At 42.2% G+C, this 27,352-nt stretch overlaps 1 protein-coding gene and 1 pseudogene across 1 annotated transcript in view; both read right to left on the reverse strand.

The window, feature by feature from the left end:
- The window catches only part of LOC133109909 (neural cell adhesion molecule L1-like), a 56,484-nt gene extending 37,944 nt beyond the window's left edge, over positions 1-18,540 (reverse strand). The window contains exon 1 of the mRNA XM_061219652.1: positions 18,405-18,540. The gene's annotated coding sequence lies outside the window, so the exon portion shown is untranslated. The remainder of the gene's footprint in view (positions 1-18,404) is intronic.
- A 5,698-nt stretch (positions 18,541-24,238) lies between these two features.
- LOC133110694 (prostamide/prostaglandin F synthase-like) lies at positions 24,239-24,957 on the reverse strand (annotated as a pseudogene).
- Positions 24,958-27,352: the final 2,395 nt, after the last annotated feature.

Raw genomic sequence — 27,352 nt, forward strand, 5'->3', positions numbered from 1 at the left:
ATGACACACAAGAAAGGGACACTCCGTGCCACCAGACTGGAGATATAGAGACATTGAGTCGTCAGGGTCAAAGGGAGATTGATGGCAGGATGGAGCTAATTAGCTAAATGTGCGGATGAGGCGGGGTTCAGCATCTCCAGGAGAGCGCTTATCCTGCATCTGTCTGGCTTTTATCGATGGTGACAGTCAAGTCCAGGTACAATCAAACCGCAAAAACGCTTTGTACTCACTGTAGATTTCGCATTTTACTAATAGGTAATCAGAAATAACCTTTCTGTGCGGTTCATTTGGACCGGACGACTCCGTAGACGTGCTCGTGTGTGCCGTTTGTGTCTCTTTGACTCAAAGATTTCCGTCTTAGATTTTGCAAGAAGGCAGCTGGGATCGACATGACATTAATGATTAATGAGTCGATAATCAGAGTGCTTTACGGTAGCAGGGTATTTCTGATGTTGTTGTTTTGTTTGTCTACCTGGAACATATAGGTTCAATAAGTGGGAGTGGTTGATGACCACAGCCGGTTCAGGCAAGGCAAATTTTAAAAATACATCCAGTTCAAGTCAGGTGAACTTCCTGACCATCGTCCAGTTCAGACAGGGAGTGGTTCATGACCATCCCCTATTTAGGCCAGGTTGGATTGGTGACCACACCTTGGTCAGGCAAGGTGAAATTTCTGGCCATGTCCAATTCAGGCAAGGCAACACAATCACTTATGTTTCTCCTCTTTTTTTATTTTTCTCTATTTTTTCTACTCCTAGCTCCACCCATCGAGAAAAGCTGGGAAAAGAGTAAAGAAAAAAATATAAAGATGGGGGAAGTCAAGAAAACGTGAATTCCAAGCCACGTCAGTGACGGACATGGCAGACGGGGAGAGGTGGATCCACAGGTCGATCATTTATACGTCAGGCTTTCCAAAGAAATAATTCTGCAAAGGATGCGCTGGTGTTTCCTTGCTCAAAGGAAAGTTTGGGAGTTCCTAACCTCTAATTCTAGGTCCTAAATGGAACATTTAAGGGGCTGGAATGTCCTTAAAGATGGCGGACTTCAATCGATTCTTGGGTTAGGAGCAAGGAAAGGAAAAATGAGGAGAAAAATAAACAACTGGAATAAGCCGATCCAGTTCAGGCAAGGTGAAGTTTGTGGCCGCATATAATTCAAGCCAGGTAAGTTTTCTGAGCACAGTCCAGTTGAGGCAGAGGACAGGCCACACCCAGTTTAGCCAGGGAGCAGCTGGACAATAGGAAGAAAAGGATACACCCTAAATCATCACCGCCTAATTAAATCAAAGGCACTTTAACTGCCACTGAATAAAGGACACAAAATCAGACCACACGTTTCACAAATGTGCTACTAAAGATGTTTAATTCGCAACAGACTGAAAAATAATTGCAAAAACAGAAGTAAAAACCCATATAAGAAAAACCCATATGCAGTTAAAAATAGTACAATGATTTGACAAAATACATCACTTCCTATTGGAGGTGTTCATCTATTTATTTTCGGCCCGGAATCTTAAGATTAACCGTAATTAATTGGGTCAGATAACAATGGCAACAGAAACAGGAAATGGTTTGTCCTGAATTTCTCAATATTTACAAACCTATAAGATTCATTTCCTGAAAGACACCAAACAAAGAAGCATCCATGGAAACGAGAACCACTAGTCGGAGAATAATATCGATACATTAAATAATGTGTAAAATGAGACTGCATTTGATACTGCTGACGCACCCCTGAAATAAGGGGCAGGGTGGGGGGTTGTGATTCAGAGTGACAGCTGTGGAAGCAAGCACCCAACCTTAATTACACATCAGATCTCCCAAGCAATTCATTATCTCTCTCTCCCTCTCTCCCTCTCTCGCTCCTCTCATTCTTCCCCCACACTCTCCCCCTCCCTCCCTCCCTCTCAGCTTTTGTTCCTGTCCGCTGGACGGTGTGCGGCTCAGTGACTTCCTCCCTGGCAGCTGACAGATTCACCCCGGGGGTCGTAGCTGGTCCTGGGGGACTCGGGTGGCGGAGGAAGGAGCTCTTCCAAACCGCCGGATCGGGTTTCTGTTTTACGGGACGCTGCGGAGGAAGCGTGCCGCTAATGTGACCGAGGCCCCGCCCCCCCGCCCCCCCCGCCCCCCCCGCCCTACCAATCCGCCGCCACCTTACCTGGCAGTGCGCCACTGGGGGGGGGGGGGGGGCTGTGAGAGCCGACCCCACAAAGAGGAGCAGAGCGGCTATGGACGAGGAGAGGAGGGTGAGTCAGGATAGGGAGCCACATACACACACTCATAAACACACACAGACACGCACACACACTCATGTATACACACAGACACGCACACATACTCATGTATACACACAGACACATACACACACATGCAGACACACAGATATACACATACACACTCATATACACACACAGACATGCACACACACACACATGCGACACACACACTCATATACACACACAGACACACACACACTCATATACACACAGACACGCACACACACACACACATACAAACACACGCACACACACACACGCACACACACACTCACATATACACACAGACACATACACACACTCACATACGCACAGATTTGCACACACACACGCACACCCACGCACACACACACACACTCATATACACACAAACACACACACACACAGTAAAGGCGACAGAGGGTTGCACTTGTGCATTATAGCCCCACTCCATCTGGAAGCCCCGCCCAAAAACACACTCAATAAAAACATCATCTGTCAGCTGCGGACACCGGCCCAACACAAAGAGCAAATCCCAGCGGTAGTCATGCTCAACACACTATTTTTATTTGTTAATTACTCTCATCTCTCATTCCGGACCATGCTTCACTTTACACTGTGTGTGTGTGTGTGTTTGTGGGTGTTTTTGTGAATGTATATGAGTTTGTGTGAGTGTGTGTGTGTGTGTGTGTGTTTGTGGGTGTGTGTGAATGTATATGAGTTTGTGTGAGTATGTGTGTGTTTGAAAGGTGCTGAAGTGTGTGTGTACGTGTGTGTTTGTGGGTGTGCGTGAATGTATATGAGTTTGTGTGAGTGTGAGTGTGTGTGTGTGTGTGTGTGTGCGTGTGTATATGAGTTTGTGTGTGTGTGTGTGTGTGTGTGTGAACTGATGAGTGTGCGTATGTGTGCATGTGCATGTATGTGTGCATGTGTGTATACGAGTTTGTGTGTGTGTGTGTGTGTGTGCGTGTGTATATGAGTTTGAGTGTGTGTGTGTGTGTGCGTGTGTGTGAACTGATGAGTGTGCGTATCTGTGTGCATGTGCGTGTGCATGTGTGTATACAAGTTTGTGTGTGTGTGTGTGTGTGTGTGTATGTATATGAGTTTGAGTGTGTGTGTGTGTGTGTGTGTATATGAGTTTGAGTGTGTGTGCGTGTGTGTGTGTGTGTGTGTGCGTGTGTATATGAGTGTGAGTGTGAGTGTGTGTGTGTGTGCGTGTGTATATGAGTTTGTGTGTGTGTGTGTGTGTGAACTGATGAGTGTGCGTATCTGTGTGCATGAGACGTGTCTCGTCATCCGTGCTCTTTAAATATTGAACAGCTCCAGCTGTGTGAATGTGTAAGGGCAACACGGGGGGGGTGAAAAAACCAATACATGCCCCCTCCCCCTTCCTCCCCCTCCCTCTCCCTCTCCCTGTGGGCTATTCTCTCTGAGATACGGAGGAAGATACTGAAAGAAAGGGGGGCAGAGAGAGAAACGGGAAGCGAGAGATTAATTTAGTCCAAAAATAATGGCGGAGTGTGGGGGGCAGGGTTAGTGTGTGAGTTAATTCAGACCCTCAGCGCAGAGTTAATTATTTATATCAGGTCCCATCTCTGTCAGAACAATTTGCCCCAAATTCGCCAACATTCATAATTCATACCCACTATTTACTCTCCTCTTGGGGAGTGAGGGGCCTTAGTCCCGCCTACTCCCGTCTGTCTCTCTTTCCCTCGCTCTCTTTCTTCCACTCTCTCTCTCTCCCTCTCTCTCTCTCTCTGTCTGCATAGTCATTCCACCCATACTGTCACACTGCCTGAGGTCTGTAAATATCAAAGGGCTGCAACACACACAACCACAAACTGCTACACACGACCTAAAGTGCAATGTTATCCCCTGCATTGTGACTACAGGTCTTCTTCAGCTGGCAGAGCATAACCTCCTACTATGCTGAAACCTACGGCACAATACATTTAAATTCAAATGGGAAAAAATGTTTTTGGAAAATATTTTCACAGCACTATGACTGTTTTTTTCATCCAAGACACTTGTATCATGTAAAAAAAAAGAGATTTCTGCCGGATCTCAGGAGGATATGAGTAAGTTCAAATGAGTTTAGCCTGGCTTTAGAGAACCCAGCTCACCTGTCTCAGCTGACTCTGGGCTTTGTACCCGAGGGGATTTGATGTGAGCTCATAGCACGATAGCACGATAGCAACAGCAGCTTCAGGCCTTGTAGTTCATGTGAAAGCACATAGCAGAACATAATACGCTAACACAGGCTAGTCACAACACAAAATGCAAATTTGACTGCTTTCACTGTGAAAACACTCAACATATTGAATATTTGAATTTAAATTGGTACAGTATTATACATTTTTACACTTAATCTGGACTGCTTTCAAAATATACAACTCTAACAGTAACATTCCAATCAATATGGCGAACACTAAGCTGCAAATCTGAATAAAATTGAGTGGCAATATCCAATGAAAACAAAACAGAAAGATACTAAAGATACAGGTGAAATATCTAAGAGCAAATTTAAAAAAATGTTCCACTTAAAATCAATTAAAAATAAATAGCACATTTATTGAAAAATGAACTAATCTAATTACAACTATGTAAGAAACCTGACATGCTAGCAGCTACCACCAACCTCCATGAGAAGGCACCAAGCCAGGACCATGACCTGCAGCAATGATCAACAGTGCTAAAACCCAGGATGGATGGATGAAGATGCACAAGTGAAAAAAAAAACTTTAATTTGGCAAGGAGCTAATATTATCTGACCATAATGAGATGTATTCACTCATAAAAATGTTTTAGAACGGTGTGATGCAAAGCAGGATGCAAACTGACTGATAGCAGTATCTGTGCCTAAGAAATGCCACCTGGATGATGCTACTAAAGAACATCTCAGCAGTATACGAAAGGGATCAACACTGACAGCCACCTACTCTACATGCACTTGCAGGAACTGAAATTGGAAAGTGAAAGTGTCAAACACTCATTGCTGTACTGTGCTGTGTAGCCAAACACTCATTGCTGTACGGCACTGTGTAGTCAAACACTGGTTACTGTACTGCACTGTGTAGTCAAATACTCATTACTGTACTGTGCTGTGTAGTCAAACACTCATTGCTGTACTGTGCTGTGTAGTCAAACACTGGGTACTGTACTGCACTGTGTAGTCAAATACTCATTACTGTACTGTGCTGTGTAGTCAAACACTCATTGCTGTACTGTGCTGTGTAGTCAAATACTCATTACTGTACTGTGCTGTGTAGTCAAACACTCATTGCTGTACTGTGCTGTGTAGTCAAACACTGGGTACTGTACTGCACTGTGTAGTCAAATACTCATTACTGTACTGTGCTGTGTAGTCAAACACTCATTGCTGTACTGTGCTGTGTAGTCAAACACTGGGTACTGTACTGCACTGTGTAGTCAAATACTCATTACTGTACTGTGCTGTGTACTCAAACACTCATTGCTGTACTGTGCTGTGTAGTCAAACACTCATTGCTGTACTGAACCATGTTGTCAAACACTGGTTGCTGCACTGAACTGCACCAATATGCCTCAGGCAGCTAAGATATTTAACTGCAGGCTACTCACTTGAATGCTATTCATTGATACATGATCATCACAGCACAACACATAGTGAATATGCAGCTGAATGCATTCTGAAACACCCGTATGAAGGGTATTAAAAGGGTGCTGGGTCAGTATGTGTGGCCACTGTCTGCGCGCCCCAGGGCACAGTCTAGCAGCATCTGGAATTCTGCAGGAAGAATACCACAGCGCTGCTCAGTGAGAAATTCAATCAGCTTGGAAAACACAGTCAGTCGCCATTCCTGAATATCCCAGATTGGGTTTTGGTCTAGTGTCTGAGAAGGCCATGGCTGGGTAATCTCTCTCTCTCTCTCTCTCTCTCTCTCTCTCTCTCTCTCTCTCTCTCTCTCTCTCTCTAGTTTTACTTTTTTATGTTTAGTTTAATGTGTTCATACTGAAAAGGTGAAAGTGTACACAATTAATGTGTATTACGCTATACATGTGTAATAGATCAGCACAGAATTACAATCAGAAGGATATAAATGTACAATAACAATTAAAGGTACAGTGTATAACCATTCGTATGAAATCATAGCATTACATTAAATTAACGTTCATTAAACAGATGCTGTTGTCCAGAACACCTTACAGTAAGAACATAAGCCCGACATAGTGCTACATCTGGCTAACAACATTCCCAACCAAGTGAATGCAAAGGAAACATCAGTAACAAGCCCTAAATGAAGCGGACTCGCATCAACCTCGAACCATAATAAAATAAAACGCAATAATACACCATCCATGTGGTGTCGGATAGGTCTTCCCTCAACAGAATCAGATTCGCTCCCTTCTCTTAGTCTTAACAAAAACTAGTGCCGTAGGGAAAAACAATAATAAATACCCTAACAGAATGAGGGCTGCAGACTGATTCCATGTTCTAATTCTGTTAAAGCTACTTAATTATTTAGCATTCAAATCCATTATCTTCCATTACATGTCTGTGTGTGCAACTCTTTAAGACAGCAGCTAGCCAAGTCTTATTGGGAACGCATTGCACTTAGCTCCTGATACCGTCTTGCCCTTTACGTTTCATTCATAATGAAAGCTAATACAATTAATAGCAAGTTACTTATTTTATGCAGCAAACCTATACCAGTGGAAAAAGCACATTAGATAATCCCAGGTTCCATATGCGTAATGTAGCCGACTAGCCATGCCCAATCTAGTCAGAAAACATAACCTAATTCAGTGCATAACATGTATCGTTATTTTACAATTACAGTTAGCTACCTATCACCATAAATACATGCCATCTTTTAACTGTGTCGATTATCCTCAGTTACAGGTTAGATAAATTATCAAGTTAGCAATGTATTTACAATGAAAATGAAGGGTTTGATCTAGTTACCAAGCTAGCCACTTACATTGGTCATTTTGTTCTGCTATGTCACAGCAGCCCAAGCCATTAGCTAACATTTACATCGACAGGCAAACCGCACTGAACCCGTGGCTCAGCAACTGGGCAGTGTCGCAAACAGAGCTACAAAATAAAGAATCATCGATTGAAAAAAATAAGTCAGCATACTGATTAATTTCAATGTCTCTGTTGATGCTTCACGGAGAACCAAAAATATTATTAGTTAAGTTGAGTTGTTATATTATGCATTTTAGAGATTCTTCGTATACTGTTTATTATTGTTACCAATCAATGTATTAATCCATTCATCCATTATCTAACATGTACATGTATTATATATCCAGGGTATAAATCCAACGTTATACACTTTAAGGCCACTTTAATCAGCCTCTTCACACACACACACAAACACACAGGGTCTTACTGGAAATGACTCACTAGTCTGACTAATGAACTGTTTTGCAGAATCATTTCGGATGCGAGCCAGACTTCTGTGAACGATGAATGATGGAGAAGCGCATTTTGATTTATTTATTTTTGTTTTTTTAATTTATTTATGTATTTATTAATTAATTTATCTTACCTGTGAGTGAGTGCTCTGGTGTGTGTTTTTGTGTCTGTGTGTGTGTGTCTGAGTGTGAGTGTGTGTGCGTGTGTGTGTGTACCGGTGTGTATGTGTGTGAGCCTCTGCCAGTGTGGATATCAGTGATGTCATCCTGTTGTGTGTACGTGAGGTGAAAACACCCCTCCCTCCCTTCTCCCTCCCGCCCTCATCCCTGTCTCCCCATCACCATGGCAACCCCTTGACTCCAGCAGCATGTAGCGATATATCTCCCTAACCCATCCCCCTACCCCCCGATCCTCCCCTCCCCCTCTCTGTCTGCACCTTTTTCCCGGATTCAGATCTCTCACCGTTCCCCTGCGCTTCCTCCCTCCTTCTCTCTTTTCCTCCCTCGTTCTCCTGCTTTTTTTCTTTCATCCTCTCTTCAAAATGCTATGGACACATTCGCTTGCTGTTGAACTCACCCCGCATATAAAAAAAGAAAATCCTTCCTCTTTTTCAATTATGTGTATTTTATATCAGTACCGAATATAGTACATCTCCTGTATATCTAATTTATGTCTGTCCTGGATATCTATAATCTATTCATGTCTGTATGATGTTTCTATTAAGGGTTCTCTCTGTACTTATATATCTATAATGTGTATGTCTGCAGCTACTGTATGTATGTATATATTTATATGTAACACTGTATATAATATATATGTATAATGTGTAATCTATGCATGTCTGTACTATACAGTACATCTGCAGGGTATATGTGAGTAGCTACTGTATGCCTGTGCTGTTGATGTGTGTGTAATGGAGACATATCCGTGGAAGTGAGATAAGACAGACTGAACACTGAGCACTGCATATTGGTAATGAGATAAACCACATTGTCTGCATGTGTCAGTAAGGATTCATTATCACGACCTTGCTATCGTCCTGGTTTATTGCTTGTTAGGGGGGCCATTTCCTCCTTTCCACAGTAAACGGTGCGCAAGTCTGGGAGACTCAGTGAAAGCCTCAGTGTCTAAAGAGCACGTTATACGCTTCAGAGAGGAAATTATCAGTGTAAGAGTATTCTTATCGAAAGTATCGCCATTTTTATGTTCCCTGCACAAACTCTGTTTGGCGTGTTAGCTTTAATGATTTATGAATTAAAAACTCAATTCAAAATAAATAAATAAATCCTACTTACAGTGCAAAATGGATACCGCTAGGTTAAATGTGGTTGTGATCTATCTTCAGCAATCTATGATCTACGTCGTTAAGCAGTTTGATATGACTTTTTAATCACTGTTGTATCATTCAATAAAATAACTCCTTTATTATTAATACGATGTTGCTTAAATACTCAATATGATGTTTCATACAGTATGCAGTACAACGTTATCCAGGGTTTCATCAGCCATCGGTTCAGTTAAACTGCATTAAGCCACAGATTTACATCACACCTTGTGTCCCCGTTCGCAAGGCATTGTGGGTAAAATCTCAAGGGAGTGCCCCATCTGTCCCTGGCCCTGCAGTGAAAAGTGTTTGCACAGCCCAACCGTGGTCTGTGTGAGCACGGCTGACTGGTCAGGGTGGCTATATCACCCCTCCTTCTGCCCGGATGAAAATAACTCTATAAGGTCCAGAACTGGGGGTAAGAATATCACTGATCTCTCCTGCCAAACCAATGAATGGAGGATGTCTGTCGCAGACAATGACGAATACCCTGCCAGAATGTGGATATTTGCAGCAACTGTGCGCCGATTTAACTAGTCTGAGGGATTTCTTGGCCAATACTGTCTGCCTGCAATGGATTACATTCTTGGAAACAAGACAACAGACTCTGGCCGGTTTGTAAATATGCAACAAATCTACTGAAGGAGACCACACTGTTCTTTTGCAAAATACGGTCATTGTTTGGATCCTAATGCTGCATATTACAAAGTATTCTACAGGGTATTATCTATTATTATTATCTTGTTCAGTGATTCGTGGCACGTGTGTAATGGAAACAGAAATTTAGCACGGTTTTTATTTTCATGCTTTACTCTTAGGAATCAGACTGCCATGACAAAATCAATTTTATACATTTTAACAGTGTTATTTTCCGCACTTATCCAAAATCATGTGACATATGGATGTGTAACTTGACCTAAACACTACTAATTGTGGTACGAATCTGATAACAACCTCATTTGTATTTAAATGCAAAATCCACTATACAAAATACATGGCTGCACTCAACCAACCAAATTTCCAATTAATGCGCATAATATGCAAATTAGGTTTAAGAAGAGGAAAAACTCATTAGGATTACTGCAATTAAACACATGTGCAGACCAACTTCCTCTGAATAAAATCTGCTAAATAAATAAATACATATTAATTATTCTGTGCAAAGTGAATTAATCTAAATATCTACAGTAGCTATTGAATTGGGGGCACAACCTTAACAAACAGGAAGAAAAAACAAAACAGTCAAGACACCATGTTTCTCAACCGCATATGATTAAGTGTTTTGTTCTCTTGTAGCAAAGAGCTTTGTCCACCATGTTTGTGATTGTAAACGAGGGGGGGCGGCTCTTTCTTGGGGGCCTGGTGTGTGTATGCAAATTTTTATCTATCCTATTTATGCCAGCCCAGATAGCTAATTAGCTTTATGCTCCAACACTGACCTAACCATAGGCGAGATAGTAAAACACAAGTCTTAGCTGTTATTTATCAAGAACTTTAGCGAAACTGAATGAATAAATGTGTGAACTAATTAAATAATTAAGAGCAGAAGCCGGTACTCTGTACCCTCCTCTGGTTTTTAGATAAATATGGCTGAGAAGACCCTGTATGCTGCACTGTGAGTGATAGTGTTTTATCTGGGCTTTGTACATTTCCAGGCACAATTGTGAGGAAGCTAAAGCCTATGGGAACGTTAATGGCTACAAACACTGTGAGTAACTGCGTTTGTAAAAGATCCACAATCTCTGTTTTTCTTTTAAGATAAGACAGAGGATTCACTGGGGACTTGCAAATAAAGGAGACTCAATTTGAGAGCACTGCAAGCGGGTTTCAGACCAAGCAATGAGTCCAGTGATTTGAAACATGAATGGAGATACCTAGGAGTCACTGCGGTGAACGGACAGGAACAAAGCTTCCATTTTACAAAATTAACCAGCAAATCCTCCATCAATGTTTAACGAGAACCTCAATGGAAACAGATCTTCTCCAAGCAAACCTTATCCAAATTTCAGCCAAAGGTTGTCCAGGGACTACTGTGAGCTCCCTTCCTGGCTCACTCTGACACATTTACAGAAATGTTATGAATTTGCATTGCCCCTGTCAAATAAACTAAAATAAAGTAAGTAATTAAAGTTACATGAAATGTTAAATGAGAAACTGTAGTATAATTATATTGTAATTGATAATGTTTGTTCTTCGATAGGTGGCACAGATAGTGGGTAGCACCTCCGCCTCACAGCAAGGAGGTCCTGGGTTCGAATCCCCGTCGGCCGGGACCTCTCTGTGTGGAGTTTGCATGTTCTCCCCGTGTTTGTGTGGGTTTCCTTCGGGTACTCCGGTTTCCTCCCACAGTCCAAAGACATGCAGGTTAGGCTGATTGGAGAGTCTAAATTGCCCATAGGTATGAGTGTGTGAATGAATGGTGTATGTGCCCTGCGATGGACTGGCGACCTGTCCAGGGTGTATTCCTGCCTTTCGCCCAATGTATGCTGGGATAGGCTCCAGCCCCCCTGCGACCCTGTTCAGGATAAGCGGGTTCAGATAATGAATGAATGAATGAATGTTCTTAGATAAATGTCAATGTAATTTGTATTTATAACATATTTATTACACCTGATGACCAGTAAGGGGGCATATTCACATTCTCCTTACACCATCTTTTAGGGTGTGTGGTCTGGGCAACTTGAAGTCAGGTTTAGCTGCATGGCAGTATAATGGCCAGTTATAAAGTGGGCCTACAGCTCCAACAGATTTCATTCCCAGGTATGGCATTGTTGTTGCTCAAGAAACTCCTTCAGTTAAATATCCAGCAGTATAAAGTAGACTATGTAAAATAATGTAAGCCTTTTTGTACTTTGTTGTACGTCGCTCTGGATAAGAGCGTCTGCCAAATGCCAATAATGTAATGTAATGTAAGGCGCTCTGGGTAGGAGCGTCTCCTCCACGCTTAAAATGTGAATTTGGAATAAGCGTCACACACCTCTTTCAGTCAGGCCGTAGCCCAAGTGCGGAGAGGCAGCTAGAGAGGTTAAAAGCAGAATGCCCGCGTCCCAGAAATAAATGCCTGAGTCATCCTGCATCAAGTAAGGAAAAAGAGCCACACATTCAAGAGTCAAGTCAGAATGGACCTCAGAGCGAGTAAAGTGCCAAACCACTAATAAACTGCACTGAAACAGGATCTTTTCCCTTACACTGCATCTGTGTTCCAGTGAACCCACAGTCCTGGAGTGATTCAGGGAGCACAGCGTCGATTCGAAAACATCAGCGCGTTGCAGTGCTAACAAACACATGCTACAATATCAGAAAAATATCAGTTGTTAGTTTTTAGTTAAAATGGTTCTTTGTCTATGATCTTTCACACTTCACACCTATGATAGAGGGTTCCATAAAGAACTGAAAAGGGTTCCCCTATGGAGACAAGCCAAAAAACCCTTTTTTCTGACAGTGTAAGAAGGTTGTTCTTCTTTTCCTCCCTGAGCAAACTCCCAAGAGAGAAATCTGAGCGGCTCAATTTAGCACCCGTGTCAGGAACACGCTTACGCCTGTGTAGTCTCTGAGCTCAGACTGTCTGGGAACCGCACTTACTGCAGCGATAGTCGATAGCTGATCTAGCGATAGTCCCGCCTGAGGGACCATCTCATCGGCTGGCCACACGGAGACTTTGTATCCATTAAAATGTGGATTATTCATCCGGCCATCCATTTTCTAAACCGCTTATTTCTGGTCAGGATCGCCGGAGGCCAGAAGCATATCCCAGCATGCACTGGGCAAGAGGCAGGAATACACCCCGGACAGGACACCACTCCACACTGGGCGTATACATCATTCACTTACACACTCATACCTACAGGCAATTTAGAGTCGGCAATAAGTCTTCCGCATGTCTTTGGACTGTGGGAGGAAACCGGAGTACGCAGACAAAACCATTGCGGACACGGGGAGAACGCCACACAGTAAGGCCGTGGCTGTGATTCAAACTCGCTATCTTCTTGCTGCGAGGCAACAGCGTTGCACTACAATACCCCCCCAACTCATGAATTTTCTATGGAGCTCACACACATTACCAGAGCTTTGAGGCTGATGTGCGTGCAACCACAGACACAACTAGCATGTGGCCTGATGTTCTCTCCAGCTCATGTCAAACAAGAAAACCCGCCTTTAAATTTTTTTGAAAGCACAAAAGCCCTTTAGTACACATTAAATATAGAGGAGCAAAGACAGTCAGGAACTGGCGTGTGATCTCATATGTTTCCTCCTGTGCGTCTAGGATCTGAGATGGCGGTCAGATAGGCAGCGCAGTGGCATGTGAGCCTGCCACAGTGAATGGTGGGGTGTGGCTTCAGCGCAAATATGAGAATCTTATTTTTCACAACGTCCTCCTTCGTCCCCATTCACCTTCTGTAGCAGTGTGAAATGGGATGAGGGCTAGATCATCTGACATTCCTCTCTACGCATGCTAATACATCACAAATCAACACAACACAGTGCACACACACAGAGAGCTGCACACACACCCACTATAACATCAACCCACACCATCATACCTGCTATAATATCAATATAATACTGACATACACACACACACACACACACACACACGGGCACAGGCACACACAGACACACACACACAGATACATGCACACACACCCACAATTATATCAACACACACTATCTCACCTGCTATACAGTAATATCAATATAATGCTAACATACACTCACACACACACACGCTATAATATCAACACACACTATCTCACCTGCTGTACAGTACTATCAATATAATACTAGCCTACACACACACACACACACACAGTAAAGCATGTACCTCACTGTTATTAATGACATTTGGCAGATGCTCTTATCCAGAGCGACGTACTGTTGATTAGACTAAGCAGGAGTCCTCCCATGGAGCAACGCAGGGTTCAGGGCCCTGCTCAAGGGTCCAACGGCTGTGCGAATCTTATTGTGGCTATGCCAGGGATCGCCCCATGACCTGGCGGGTCCCCAGTCATGTGTCTTAACCACTACGCTACAGGCTGCCCCGCCACTGTTAAACAAGCGCTTCCGGCCCATTGCATGATGAGAATGCGTCCGTGTGAAACGCAGTCACACAGACATGTCACTGCGTCGCGGTACTTCCCGCTCTGAGACAATGAAGCTCAGTGTGCTGCACAAAGGCCAAAATTCTGTCCAGTTCAATTTAACAGTATATTCTGTAGTTGGCCTGACAAGCGCAGATACTTTAAGGGAAGGGTGAAGAGGGGGAATTCTTTCCATGTCCGACGACAAAGGCCTCTTTCTGTCCGAGAGAGTGGGAGAGGAACAGTGGAAGAGAAAAGCGACGGAGTTGAGGGTCAAATAGCGGAAAGAGAGGACTGACGCATTGACCGCATCTCCTTCTAATATCTCCTTCTTTTCATCTTGATTTATTTCACACCCGTTTTTTATATTTTGTTTCCCGTTTCTGGCCTATTTCATTTTAATTGCTGCTCTCTCTGTTTTTTTATCTAAATCCTCACAACACGGCATGTGAACTTGGCTTCGGTCCTTTGCCCAGTCAGATCTCAAGGCTCTTTCGCCATGCCATCTGGGAACAGCGAGAGGCCACACCAGCTCAGCCATTGGTCAGATTCTCAGAGGGACAGTTGGTGGAAGTGTGATGTTTTGACACACACTTCCTGTTCAATAGCTGTGTCATACTTCATGTTTGATTCACCGTGTTCACCGTCTACCTGCCTTCCCTGAGTTGACATGATCATTGGCTACATCCTGGAAGTGGGCAGGTTTATGGCACGGATCTACATCGCTATTGGCCTGGATTTTTCCTTCTTCTTCACTTCCTCTCTCTTTCTCTCTCTCTCTCTCTCTCTCTCTCCAAGTCTGTTTATCGCTCCCTCATATCAGATTTGTGTTCTGCTCTGAAATGCAAAAAGTCACACCTTTGAACGAGAGCAAATAGCAATCATTCAATCAATGAATTAATTTTTATTTGTATAGCGTTGAGCTATTCTAATATAACCAGACGTGATCGGGATTCAGAAAGTAAAAGCTCTCCCCAGTGTTTTGTTCCAACCGCCTGGGTTTGCTAATTAGCACAATTCTTCAGCCAGGAGATAGAGCTCATTAGTGAAATCAGCTGGCAGGAAGTAACACATGGCAGGACTTTTACTTTCTGAACCCTGGATTTTCCATCTCTGAAGATCACAAATACGGAATGTTCTTTGCTAAATATAGGATTGAGATTAGGCAATTATTGCTACATCCTTCTTTGGTAGCCAAATTCCATGATATTTCTACATATGTTTTCTATCTGGGGGGTTCAGGCCTGGTCATTTTTTACTCTGTAAAGTGTCTTTGTCACAGTCTGTGAAAAGCGTTGTACAAATAAAATAGAATTGAAACTGAATTGAATACCTGCCTTTGACATTAACAATGACTTCATATTTCTCAGTCCAATGACTTGATTTTCTGTTCTATATACAAGTGTTTCTCTAGGCCTATGAATATACCTTCCCTTTACATCATTTATCAGACCACTAATATGTTCTCCGGGCTACTGGGAGACATTTGCATTTGCATTTAAGTTTGAACTGTGGCCACCGCTCCTAAATCTTCAACCAAACCCCCCTCCTCAGCACAGTCAATTAAGCTTAAAGCTTTGTTGGCTTAACTAAACTGTGTGCTATTCCCAGAACAAACACAACACACGACGTGAGATGCAAACAATATATTCTGTTGATGTGGGTCCAGACAGCGCTGACATTATAATCCCGTCCTCTCCTCGGCTAACTGGCAATGAAAGGGCAGAAGCCCAGTGTACTAGTGTTGCCATTGTGACGCATAGTTATTAGTGTACTAAAGAGACAATGTCGCGACAGCATCAGAGCACATTCCATTTCGGCTCATAGGTATGGGAGTTTACTAAAATCATTATGTGTCACCAGCATCAGTGTGCAGCCATTACGGCTCATGGGTAGTTCTGTTTATAGATGCTGCATTTATTAGAATAATTAAATGAATGTGTAACTGAAGTAGTGTGTGTGTGTGTGTGTGGGTACAGGTGAGGGTGTGGCTACATGTGTGTGTGTTGGTATATATACGTGAGGTCAGAGGTGTGTGTGTTGGTACAGATGTGGGTGTGGCTACAGGTTTTGGCTGTTTAACTATTTTTAAAAAGCAATTTCTTCAAGACATAATGAATTCAGCAGATTTCTCCCTTCCCGTGAGCCCATTATTGCACACACCTCTCTCCGCTTACTCATCAATTCCACAGAAAACACCATCATGGAATCTATTTAGAATATCTCTCAATGAAAAACTAAAAAATATGCCGGAACTGTTATCTCATCAGACGTATAGGCTAAACCTATTTATTACTACAATGCCCAGTTATTCATCCCCACATAAAGTATTCACCATCTTCATCAAACGATTGCAATGAATTAGTATTGTTTGATTATTTATGCAAAAATAGTTTTGATAGCTCTTGATTGTGCAATATGCATCAAAACGTCAGTTGCTGAACACTGTGATTGGAGGAGAGGGACACTTTAAACCTCTGCTGGCAGGGGGAGTTTTTGTGGTGAAAATGAAGTTGAGTTGATTTCTTAAAATTTCATGTACTCATTTTAAGCCCAAATATTTTAGAAAAGTCATGGAAGGAGAAGAGTATTGCATTTACAATGTTGGAGTATGTATAATCCCAAACGCCTGATGGCATTGGCTCTGGCCTTTCTAGTGTTAAAGGGAAATCTCTGCAGCTGCATCCATGACCAACATGCATCATCAACATCACCCAACACCTCAACCCCTTTCTTTCTCAGACTGTGCCCCTCTAAACATCTCCCTCCACTCGCCTCCTGCCCCACTCTCCTCCTCCTGCCCCTCTCTGTCTTCCTGCCCCTCCCTCCCTCTCTGTCACCTCTCTCCTCCTGCCCTCTCTGTCTCTTTCTATTTCAGCCCCTCTATAGTTTCATTCAGTTCAGTCCCATAGATCTTTATTCAACCTCAGTTGAGTCTGGTCTTAATGGATATGGTTTTACGATGAGAGAGTATATCTGCAGTGAGGTATGACAGGATCTCTCTCTCTCTCTCACTCTCTCTCTGCTCTCTGGATTACATTATGACAGGAAATGGATCCTGGCAAAATTACCCCTGATGGACTGGAGAAACTGTTGGAAAGGGAAGTACTGGGCCGAAGGGAGGGAAGGAACAAGGCAGGCTGGGAAGGTGTGGAGAGTAATGTGGGTCTACGGACCATAAAAACCACAGAAGGGGACTAAAAGACAGGAGCACTGCCTCAAACTCTGCATCAGAGCTTAACAGTCCTGTACAATACAGAAACAACCTCAAAACAATCCAGCAGTGCTGAGATACACTATAGACAAACCATAAAACACAGTGATTTTCAGTATTCAAATACAAACCCACCGTCAACACTGTACACAAGACACACTTCAATTCAGGTGATTAAGATCGAGACATTTCGTAGAAGGAATATGCATATGGTATGTACATTTTTGTAACCGGCACACAAAAACACCCTATGAAAGAAGTTCAGGCATGCTGCATATTGCCTATTTCATACACTCTAATGATGCACACAATACCCAATATATTTCATACTTACATACCTATCTACTTACATTTTACTCATCTACTACACATTATACATAATTATATGCTACTATGTGTACATATATGCATATACATATACATATATTTATTGTATGCATGCATACATAATTCACATAATACATATGTATGTAAATTATTATTGTTGGTAGCAAGTACAATACAGTAGCAATAATAAACAAAGAGAAATTCAATAAAAAAGAAAATTATTATTATTATTATTATTGTTCATTTTCTTGTTGATAACCGCAGCAATACTGTAATAATTGTTACTCATTGTTATTATAGGAAAAATATCATTAATATAGAACATTATTATTATTATTATTATTAATTATAGAAACTATTATCTACAGCAATAACATAAATAACATTATTTACAGTATGTTAATAATGCTATTCTTAATAACATAAATAATAATAGTAATACATATCATTGCTCATTCTCTTTATAAATATAATTATATTTACGATCTAAAAACTGCATTTTCCCTGTAAAAATGGTGATTTAATACCGTAGAGCATCTAGACCGTTATTTGTAGACAAAACCAATACAACTGTCTGTATAAGAAGTAAATAATACGGTTATTCGTTGAATTGCGCAACATTTGAACCCGAGCCACGGGCAGGGAGAAGCGGCTGTATTTGGGGCCGAGACTAGGTGTGTTCCCTCCATCTCCCTCACCTGCTTCCCAGGGTGGGATTATGGGAATACCCCCTGACTGGAGCTGAGCCATTGTCTTACCCGCCCTCTCATTCTCCAAGCTCAGCATTCGGCGTCGTTCCTTACCTTTCCGAGGGAAAAGATGGCCTTTGATTAGTTCCTTCAGGTTCCCTGTCCCGCTCCTTTTCTTTCTCCCTCTCTCTGTCTCGTTCTCTCTCTGATCTTATTTCTTCCTTTCCAAAAAATAGATTGTTTCTTCTTCACTGATGCTGCAGTGTGGTACAAAAACACTTACATTCTGCCTCCTCCCTTCTTCCCCCGCTCTGATTGGCTGGTGGGAAGAGGTGACATCACCTCTTTCCCTGTTTCTGTCGATTATTGACTACGGCCCCTCCCTCTCTTCCCTCTCTCTCTGTCTTTCTCTCAGTCTCTCTCTCTCTGTCTCTGTATTCCCTTGATGCCTCTGTGCCCCTCCCTCCACCCCCACACCACCCCCCCTCCAGCCCAATCCCTTCGCTCTCTCTCTCTCTCTCTCTCTCTCTCCCCCTCTCTCTCTCTCTGCGACACTTCCTGGAAGTATTGGGCAGGCTCCAGCAGTTTCATTTTTTAACACACACGGGCCGGAAAATAAATTCCTTCCTGATGCTCAGTTCTTTGGAAGCACGATGTCAGAAGCAACCCAAAGGTGCTCCTGGTATCACTGGTGCGACATCATTCATCATGTGAAATCCACAAACCAATCAATGCGGTACTGCAGACAAAAGCACACAACCCGCCCCCCCCCCACCTCCCCTAACATGTCTGCCCCCTGTAGCTGAGCCCATGTCATTCATATCTGGGAATTATGTACAAATGATGAATTATGAATGTACCGAGTGAACACCGTGTTAACTGGAAAAGGAAAGTCATGCTTCAACTTGACTCGCAACGATAATACAGATGCAGTTATATCACAGAAGAAAATGCATATTGCAATATATCAGAATATGGCATACACAGTACTACCCTGCGTATCACAATATATAATTCTGTGCCACAGAATTAACAGAACAGAAATCATTATTGTCCGTTAAACATATAACGGGACATTGCCTTCAGCTGTGGATGTAGAATATAAAAACAAAATTTGAATTGAGCAATTAAATATTACCAACCAAAAAAAAAGCTACTAATTCAAAAAGAAGTCAAAAAGAAGAGAGATATTCTCCCACTTTATGGCCTTCATATTGTCGCTTGTACATTATAAATAAAATACAATCATATAAACAATCAAGAAAACAAAACATATACACAGCGATGTGAAAAAGATTCTGTTTCTGACTGGGATGCAGATTACTGCTCGTCAAGATGGCTGCCACGCTCATATTTAATATTCAGCCTCCAGAGGGGATTTGTTTTATAGCATTGGTCCAGTGTGGTCTGTGACTCCATAGCAGCCTCAGGCATGGACAAAAAGAACAGTTATGGAGGATTTGAAATAGGCTTCCATCAGACTGTGTACGTTTACACCTCTCCTAAAGCTATTTAACACTGACTATCTTACTCGTCTGGAATACACATTGTGTAAGACACAAGACAACATTCATATCTCTGTGTCTCTCACACTGTTCACCATAGCGTATATGTATATTGTGATACATAAACTGTAGAACGCAATACATCAAAATGGAGTATACACGTTCTGTTACAGATACTGCATATAATATCACAATGTAATATAAATACAGTATTCTGTAACAGATACTTGATATTGCAATATGTCACAATGCGATATATTCTGCTGCAGCTCCTGAATATCACAATAATATACATATTATATCAACAATATATAACAATATAGTATCCACATTCTGCTACAGATACTTTATATCACAGTATACAATGCTGTGGTATAAACATTCTACTATGGATAATTTATATTACAATATACAGTAGCAATATTAAAGTATACAGGTATATATATAGGTTCTTAGGCTTGTCTTTATAGATGAACCCTTTAGTTCTTTACAGAACCCTCTATCAAAGGTGTGAAGTGTCAAAGCTCCCAGACCAAGAACCAATTTCTCCTGACCAAAGACCCTTTGTGAGTCCCATTGAGCTGGTTATCTCTTTTACAAAGGAGCCCTGGCCAAGGGAGGAGCGAGCAGAGACTACAGTATAAAATTTAATTCAATACAAAAGCACAACACAAAACTTTAAAATCACCCGCAGGGATAAAGTGATCCAGTTTAATATCTTTCTAGAGCTGGTTCCAGGACCGTGGAGCTTAACTGTTATTCCCAAATTCTGTGGACGGACCAGGGACCAGTAAAAAGTGGCAGGTTCTGGGAGCGGAGGGTTTAGGAACATGTTTTCCTATTGAAAATGCCATTTAAATACCCAGGGAGCTGCCCCATGATGGATGAAAATATGCCAATGAAGCCATCTACGGTGGGATAATGAAGTCAGACCTGCCTTTTCATACAAATAACTGCGATGAGTAAGGGGTTTAGGATTTAAGATAAAGCATAAGGCTGCATGGTAGACTGTGTCTACAGCCTGAAGAGTGGTAGCAGAAGCATGCATATAAAGAACATCATCGTAATCAATCACTGGGAAGAATGAAGCTACAACCAGTTCTTTGCAAGGAGCAAAGTTAAAACATGTCTTATTTCTAAAATAAAAACCCAATTTAATCTTTGGTTTTTTGGACAGCTCTAGACACGAAGGCGGCTCAGAAGAAGACAATTGTGTCATCTGCATAGAGATTAATTTTTTTGCCACTGAGCTAATGTCATTTATATAAATAGTGAACAGGACTGGACCCAGAATAGACCCTTGGGGTACACCCCGGGAAATTAACTTGGAGGATTATTTCTGACTGTCAGCATGAACACCCTGAGATCTGTCTGATAGATCATTTGCCAACCAGCTAACCACTTTGGAGCTCAGACCAATGTTGTGGAGCTTGTTGACTCAAATATTGTGGTCGACAGTGTCGAAGACTTTAGATGAATCAATAAATAATGCTGCACAGTAGTTTTTGTTGTTGAGAGCCTGTACAATGTCATTTAATACCTGTGAGGCAGCAGTTATAGTGCTATGGCCTGATCTAAAACCAGACTCAGTGAACTCAGTGAAGCATTTTTCTGCAAGAGATCCTTTAGCTGGGCATTAACCTCTCCATGATATTAGCAACTGCTGAGAGCTTTGAGATAGGATGGTACTATAAGGACAGTAGGATCCCTCCATTGTAAAAGGGGCAGAACATAGGCCTCTGGGGATAGTATTTATCGAGAGGGAAATCTTAAACATGTGGGCCAATGGATCAGCTATTGGATCAACTGAATGTTTGAATAAATAAGGATCAGGGCCATCAGGACCAGATGGCTTTTTGGGCTCTATAGCTTTAAGAGTCTTGAGGACTTTGGCTATAGAAATGCTTTCAAAAGTAAAACAAGAATCTGAGGTACCATCATCAGGATCACCAGTAGGAGGCCTCACTGAGACACCAGATGTAGAACAGGATAGGTACGGTCAAACAAATACCGGGCAGAAACAAAATGTTCATGAAAGAGATCAATAATGCATTGTTTATCCATTATTGGCTGAGGGTGATCATAGTGGAATGAAGCAGAGGCAGCAGGGTCCAGAGACTTAATGGTTTTCCAGAATTTGGAGGGGTTATTTAAGTTCAGAGATTGAATTGAAATTAAATTCAGATGTAGATTTCTTAATGCAAATAGCATGTATTGCGGAGATGCCAAAATCTAGCCCAGAGAAATTGGAATTTAATCTTCCGGCTTTAGCCCAGGCATTATGACGTCCGTGAATTAGAGTAGGAAGCTCAAAGGAAAACCAAGGGTTGTCTCTTCCCTTATTTCAGAATGTTTGATGTGGTACGTTATTTGTAACAGGTAAGAAGACAGAGTTCTTCTATGCAATCACAGGAAACCATTTTGTTCTGTGAGCGTGTGTTTTCTCTCCGTCACAAACAGACAGATGGAGGATAAACAGGGGGTACATGAGTTTGCCAGTGAAGGAATATGACTCTTGTTTGTTCCTTGGCAAACTAGGGCACCAGATTGAGGGATATGATGGTGCAGTGATGTCACTCAGGTCCAGCAGGTATGCTGTGGAACACCTTTCTATATCACTGCAACATAGAGAATAATTATGACAAATTATGAATATGAAAAACATGTGAGCAGAATAAAATATATGAATAAAAATGGCTTTAAAGCTCAAACAGTGATGGTACAGACTCCAAAACTATTAAATGGCTTCAATTGGATCATTACAATTGAACAGCAAATCAACAGCAACAGACGTTCCTCCTCATTGGCTGCTATTGGTGCCAGAGAGGAAGAGGCGGAGTCCCAGCTTGGTGGTTGCAAAATTATGCTGGAAGTAGCCTTCTTATTAGGAAGGGAGTCAATCAGGCTTTTCTAGCATTCTCACATACTACACATCACATACAATTACACTTTAAATAAAATAAGTTATTATTACAGCTTAGGAGGCCAATAAAAATATTCCTATCAAAATGCAAATGTGGACAATAAATTGCTATTGTGAGAAGCCATTTTTATAAGGCGCAAGTGCATGGTGTTAATCGTGTGTGCATAAGAATTAGGTTTGCCATCTGCCAGATTTTCTTTTGACAGATATTTACATTCGTATTATGTAAAGTGTTAAATAAATACAACTAAAGCCTCAACTGCAAAATCACTCAAAGATACAGAAAAACGACCATACTTTGGTAGTGCTGATCGCCAAAGTAAAAAAAAGAACTGATAGATTTAAAATATATATTTTAAATTCAGGTTGGAGGTCTGCATTCAGTGGGTAGTCTTGCTCTCCCCTGGGTCCTCCGGCAGATGCTGGTAGCGTGGGCAGCGTTGCTATAGTGATGGGCAGGCATGTTTGAACCTGCGGACATTACGCATGTTGTATAAAGGCCCAAAATTTTACATTCATCTTGGTTACTTGTATTTACATTGTCATATTTAATATTTATGAACAGTAAATCAGGACATGAGTCCGACTACCTCACTCATCCTACACGACCAAAATATGCACCAATTAATTAAGCAAACCTCATCAACAGGCTACACCATCAAATCACAGTCCTCAAGGGCCGAGGACTGCTGGTTTTCCACCCTACATTTTGCTTGGAGTCAGGTGTGAAAACAGTCAATCTGTAGCGCAGCTAAGAAAATAAAAGCAGTGCTGGATTAAAATAGTAAATGGCAGGCATTTATATAGCGCCTTTATCCAAAGCGCTGTACAATCGATGCTTCTCCATTCACCCATTCATACACACACTCTCACACTGACGGCGATTGGCTGCCATGCAAGGCGCCGACCAGCTTGTCAGGAGCATTTGGGGGTTAGGTGTCTTGCTCAGGGACGGGGGATCGAACCGGCAACCCTCCGACTTCCTGAGCCATGTCGCCCATGTATGAAATAAATATTTCTCCAATTACTGCTTGTACACTTCACATAAAATCCTTGATTCAGTGCAAATATGTTATGTTTAGTGTTTTTCCTATTTTTTCAAATAAACTTATTGCAGCCAGTTTGTGAGAAATCATCTTTTGTGTCAGATCTGACAAATTGAAGAGATATGACTGATATTGCTGTTGCCATGTTGATGGCAGGTGATCTCTCCCATTGCATTGTTTCCTGGCGACTTAGAAGATAACTTCGACACAAAACATTTTCTGTGTCCTGAAGCTAATGCAACTGCTGGTTTTCAACAGAAACAAATGAATCAACATATCAGTTCCTTATGTTTTCATGGAGCAATTTTATGAAAGACTGGCACATATACTGTAGTGCTGTGGTATAAACTCTGGCAATAAATACAGCCCTAAACGTCCTATTAACATCAGTATGAGTTCATGTTAATATCCCAAATACAACCAAATTCAAAACTGTTGGACAAACAGAACACTTGGTTTTTAATCACTGTTTCTAAGAGCAACCATCTGGCAGCTTCCACAGGCTCGAGAGCTGATGTCCTGGCTGGGGAGAATGAGCGACACATTCTCCTATGTCCCCAACGCTCTCTGATGCAAGACAACCATGGCTCATTATCGTGTACATACATCAGTATTGCACTGTGGCCGTTCCCCCTGCTGTGCACTGGTGGTGATGCCCAGGGCCTTAACAATATTCTCTAAGGGTACATAATCCCCTGGGGTGTCCTGTGCAAAGTGCAGCAGTGCTCTCCACCTTGGGCTATGATGGCCATGCCACCACTCTGGAGGAGATCCCCACTGAAGTTTCCCGGGATACTTTCAGCATTTGCCTTGGTGACAATGTTTCGTACTTTCTTCCCCAGGGCTGCAGGAACCACATTGAGGGCGTTGTACCTTTTGAAGCCCATCTCCTTATATGTCTGTTTCTTCTCGTCAATATAAAGCTCTCCCTTGGAAAAACCCCCATCCTGGAATTCCTTCAGCCCTAACTCTTCCGGACCAACCCCGACCAGTGCCACGTTATTCGCACTCAGGTCTTCCTTCAACTTGTTTACCTCTACCACGGTCCAACGGCATACCTGACAACCAAATCTGCGGAGGAATAAGATGACCACCGCTTGGTCTCGTCAGAGAGACCGCAGCTCCACCCTCTCCTCAGACGTAGCATTCTTCAACAAGTTAAGCCCCAATTTAGCCAGGTCCACACCGGCCATTATATAAAAAGTTTGAGGAACGCAAATGTAAAATACTTAAAGCGTGTACGAATGTCATGAAGTCATTCAAAGCTGTTCTCATAATGTGCAGTGGAAGGTGGGTGTGTACAGTACAGGATTAAGATTCAAGGGACAGATATGATCATTCCTGGTAATGGCTTGTAAGCCAGTCATAAGTAACATTTGGTCTCATGAGCTGGTCAGCTTTCTGACTTCCCGCTCCCGGAGCATACATTGTTAGCCCCCACCTTTTGGCACACATGCCTGTGGGGGAGAGCTAGAGAAGGATTCTTAGAGGCGCCTTCTTGTGCCCTGGGGGCCCCCCTTTTCTCACATTCCTTACAGGTTAGAGCACAGGAATACTGGAGATGGCATAAATATGTTTCATGATAATCCCAGGTCAGAATATAGTAATGTTTGGTGTTATTCTGATTGATTCAGTGCGACTGGTGTAATTGTTTAGTTTTTGTAACAGTCAACCGTTGATAGCATAACCATTCAGGAGCCGAGGGGAAACTGGGCAAAAGCTGTCTCTGTAGAAGCCATGTGTTTTAGTCCCCTGAACACTGCCTGGTGGGGCTGGCTGTAAATTACAGATGGGTGACTCACTTTTAGGGTCAAGAACTAAGGCCTGGATTTCGGAGATAAGGAGAAGAAACCAAGCAATCTGGGGGTTTTGTCTCTTTTCCTTTCATTCACCCAAATCAGGTTTATCCAAAAGGTATATTGACATGAGGGGCACAAATACAGTGGTGTGAATAAGTGTTTGCCCCCTTCCTGATTTCTTTTTTTTTTGCATGTTTGTCACACTTAAATGTTTCAGATCATCAAACAAATTTAAATATTAGTCAAAGACAACACAAGTAAACACAAAATGCAGTTTTTAAATGAAGGTTTTTATTATTGAGGGAGAAAAAAAATCCAAACCTACATGGCCCTGTGTGAAAAAGTGATTGCCCCCTAAACCTAATAACTGGTTGGGCCACCCTCAGCAGCAACAACTGCAATCAAGCGTTTGCGATAACTTGCAATGAGACTCTTAAAGCGCTGTGGAGGAATTTTGGCCCACTCATCTTTGCAGAATGGTTGTAATTCAGCCACATTGGAGGGTTTTCGAGCATGAACCGCCTTTTTAAGGTCATGCCACAGCATCTCAATAGGATTCAGGTCAGGACTTTGACTAGGCCACTCCAAAGTCTTCATTTTGTTTTTCTTCAGCCATTCAGAGGTGGACTTGCTGGTGTGTTTTGGATCATTGTCCTGCTGTCCTCCAAAAAGTTCTACTTTTGTCTCGTCAGACCACAGAGTATTTTCCCAAAAGTCATGGGGAACATCAAGATGTTTTCTGGCAAAATTGAGACAAGCCTTAATGTTCTTTTTGCTCAGCAGTGGTTTTTGTCTTGGAACTCTGTCATGCAGGCCATTTTTGCCCAGTCTCTTTCTTATGGTGGAGTCATGAACACTGACCTTAACTGAGGCAAGTGAGGCCTGCAGTTCTTTGGATGTTGTTGTGGGGTCTTTTGTGACCTCTTGGATCACTCTCTCACTGCACTCTTGGGGTAATTTTGGTCGGCCGGCCACTCCTGGGAAGGTTCACCACTGTTCCATGTTTTCGCCATTTGTGGATAATGGCTCTCACTGTGGTTCACTGGAGTCCCAAAGCTTTAGAAATGGCTTCATAACCTTTTCCAGACTGATAGATCTCAATTACTTTCTTTCTCATTTGTTCCTGAATTTCTTTAGATCTCGGCATGATGTCTAGCTTTTGAGGATCATTTGGTCTACTTCACTTTGTCAGGCAGGTCCTATTTAAGTGATTTCTTGATTGAGAACAGGTGTGGCAGTAATCAGGCCTGGGTGTGGCTAGAGAAATTGAACTCAGGTTTGATAATCCACAGTTAAGTTATGTTTTAACAGGGGGGGAACTCACTTTTTCACACAGGGCCATGTAGGCTTGGATTTTTTTACTTGTGTTGTCTTTGACTAATATTTAAATTTGTTTGATGATCTGAAACATTTAAGTGTGACAAACATGCAAAAAAATAAGAAATCAGGAAGGGGGCAAACACTTTTTCACACCACTGTACATATTTACAGCATAATGCAGTTATCATGAAAACTTCCAACTACAGCATTCATAGATATGATGGGGCGGCCTGTAGCATAGTGTTTAAGGTCAGGAAGGGCTGCCATTTGTGAGGGGCCTGAGAACTGGGGTTTCTGGTCAATGTTGTTTAAACTAGCTTTGTCAGGCCGAAGATAAGGGGAAGATGTTTTAGTTGAGGGATCAATAAGTCATGGGAATCGTGACCGACTACCAGGGCACTTCCAAGGGGGAAGACTCCGGACAATGCCACAGTGCCCTCATTTGGGCACTGCTGCCATTACACCGGTG

Source organism: Conger conger, chromosome 14 (assembly GCF_963514075.1).
Source record: "Conger conger chromosome 14, fConCon1.1, whole genome shotgun sequence".
Classification (NCBI taxonomy): domain Eukaryota; kingdom Metazoa; phylum Chordata; class Actinopteri; order Anguilliformes; family Congridae; genus Conger; species Conger conger.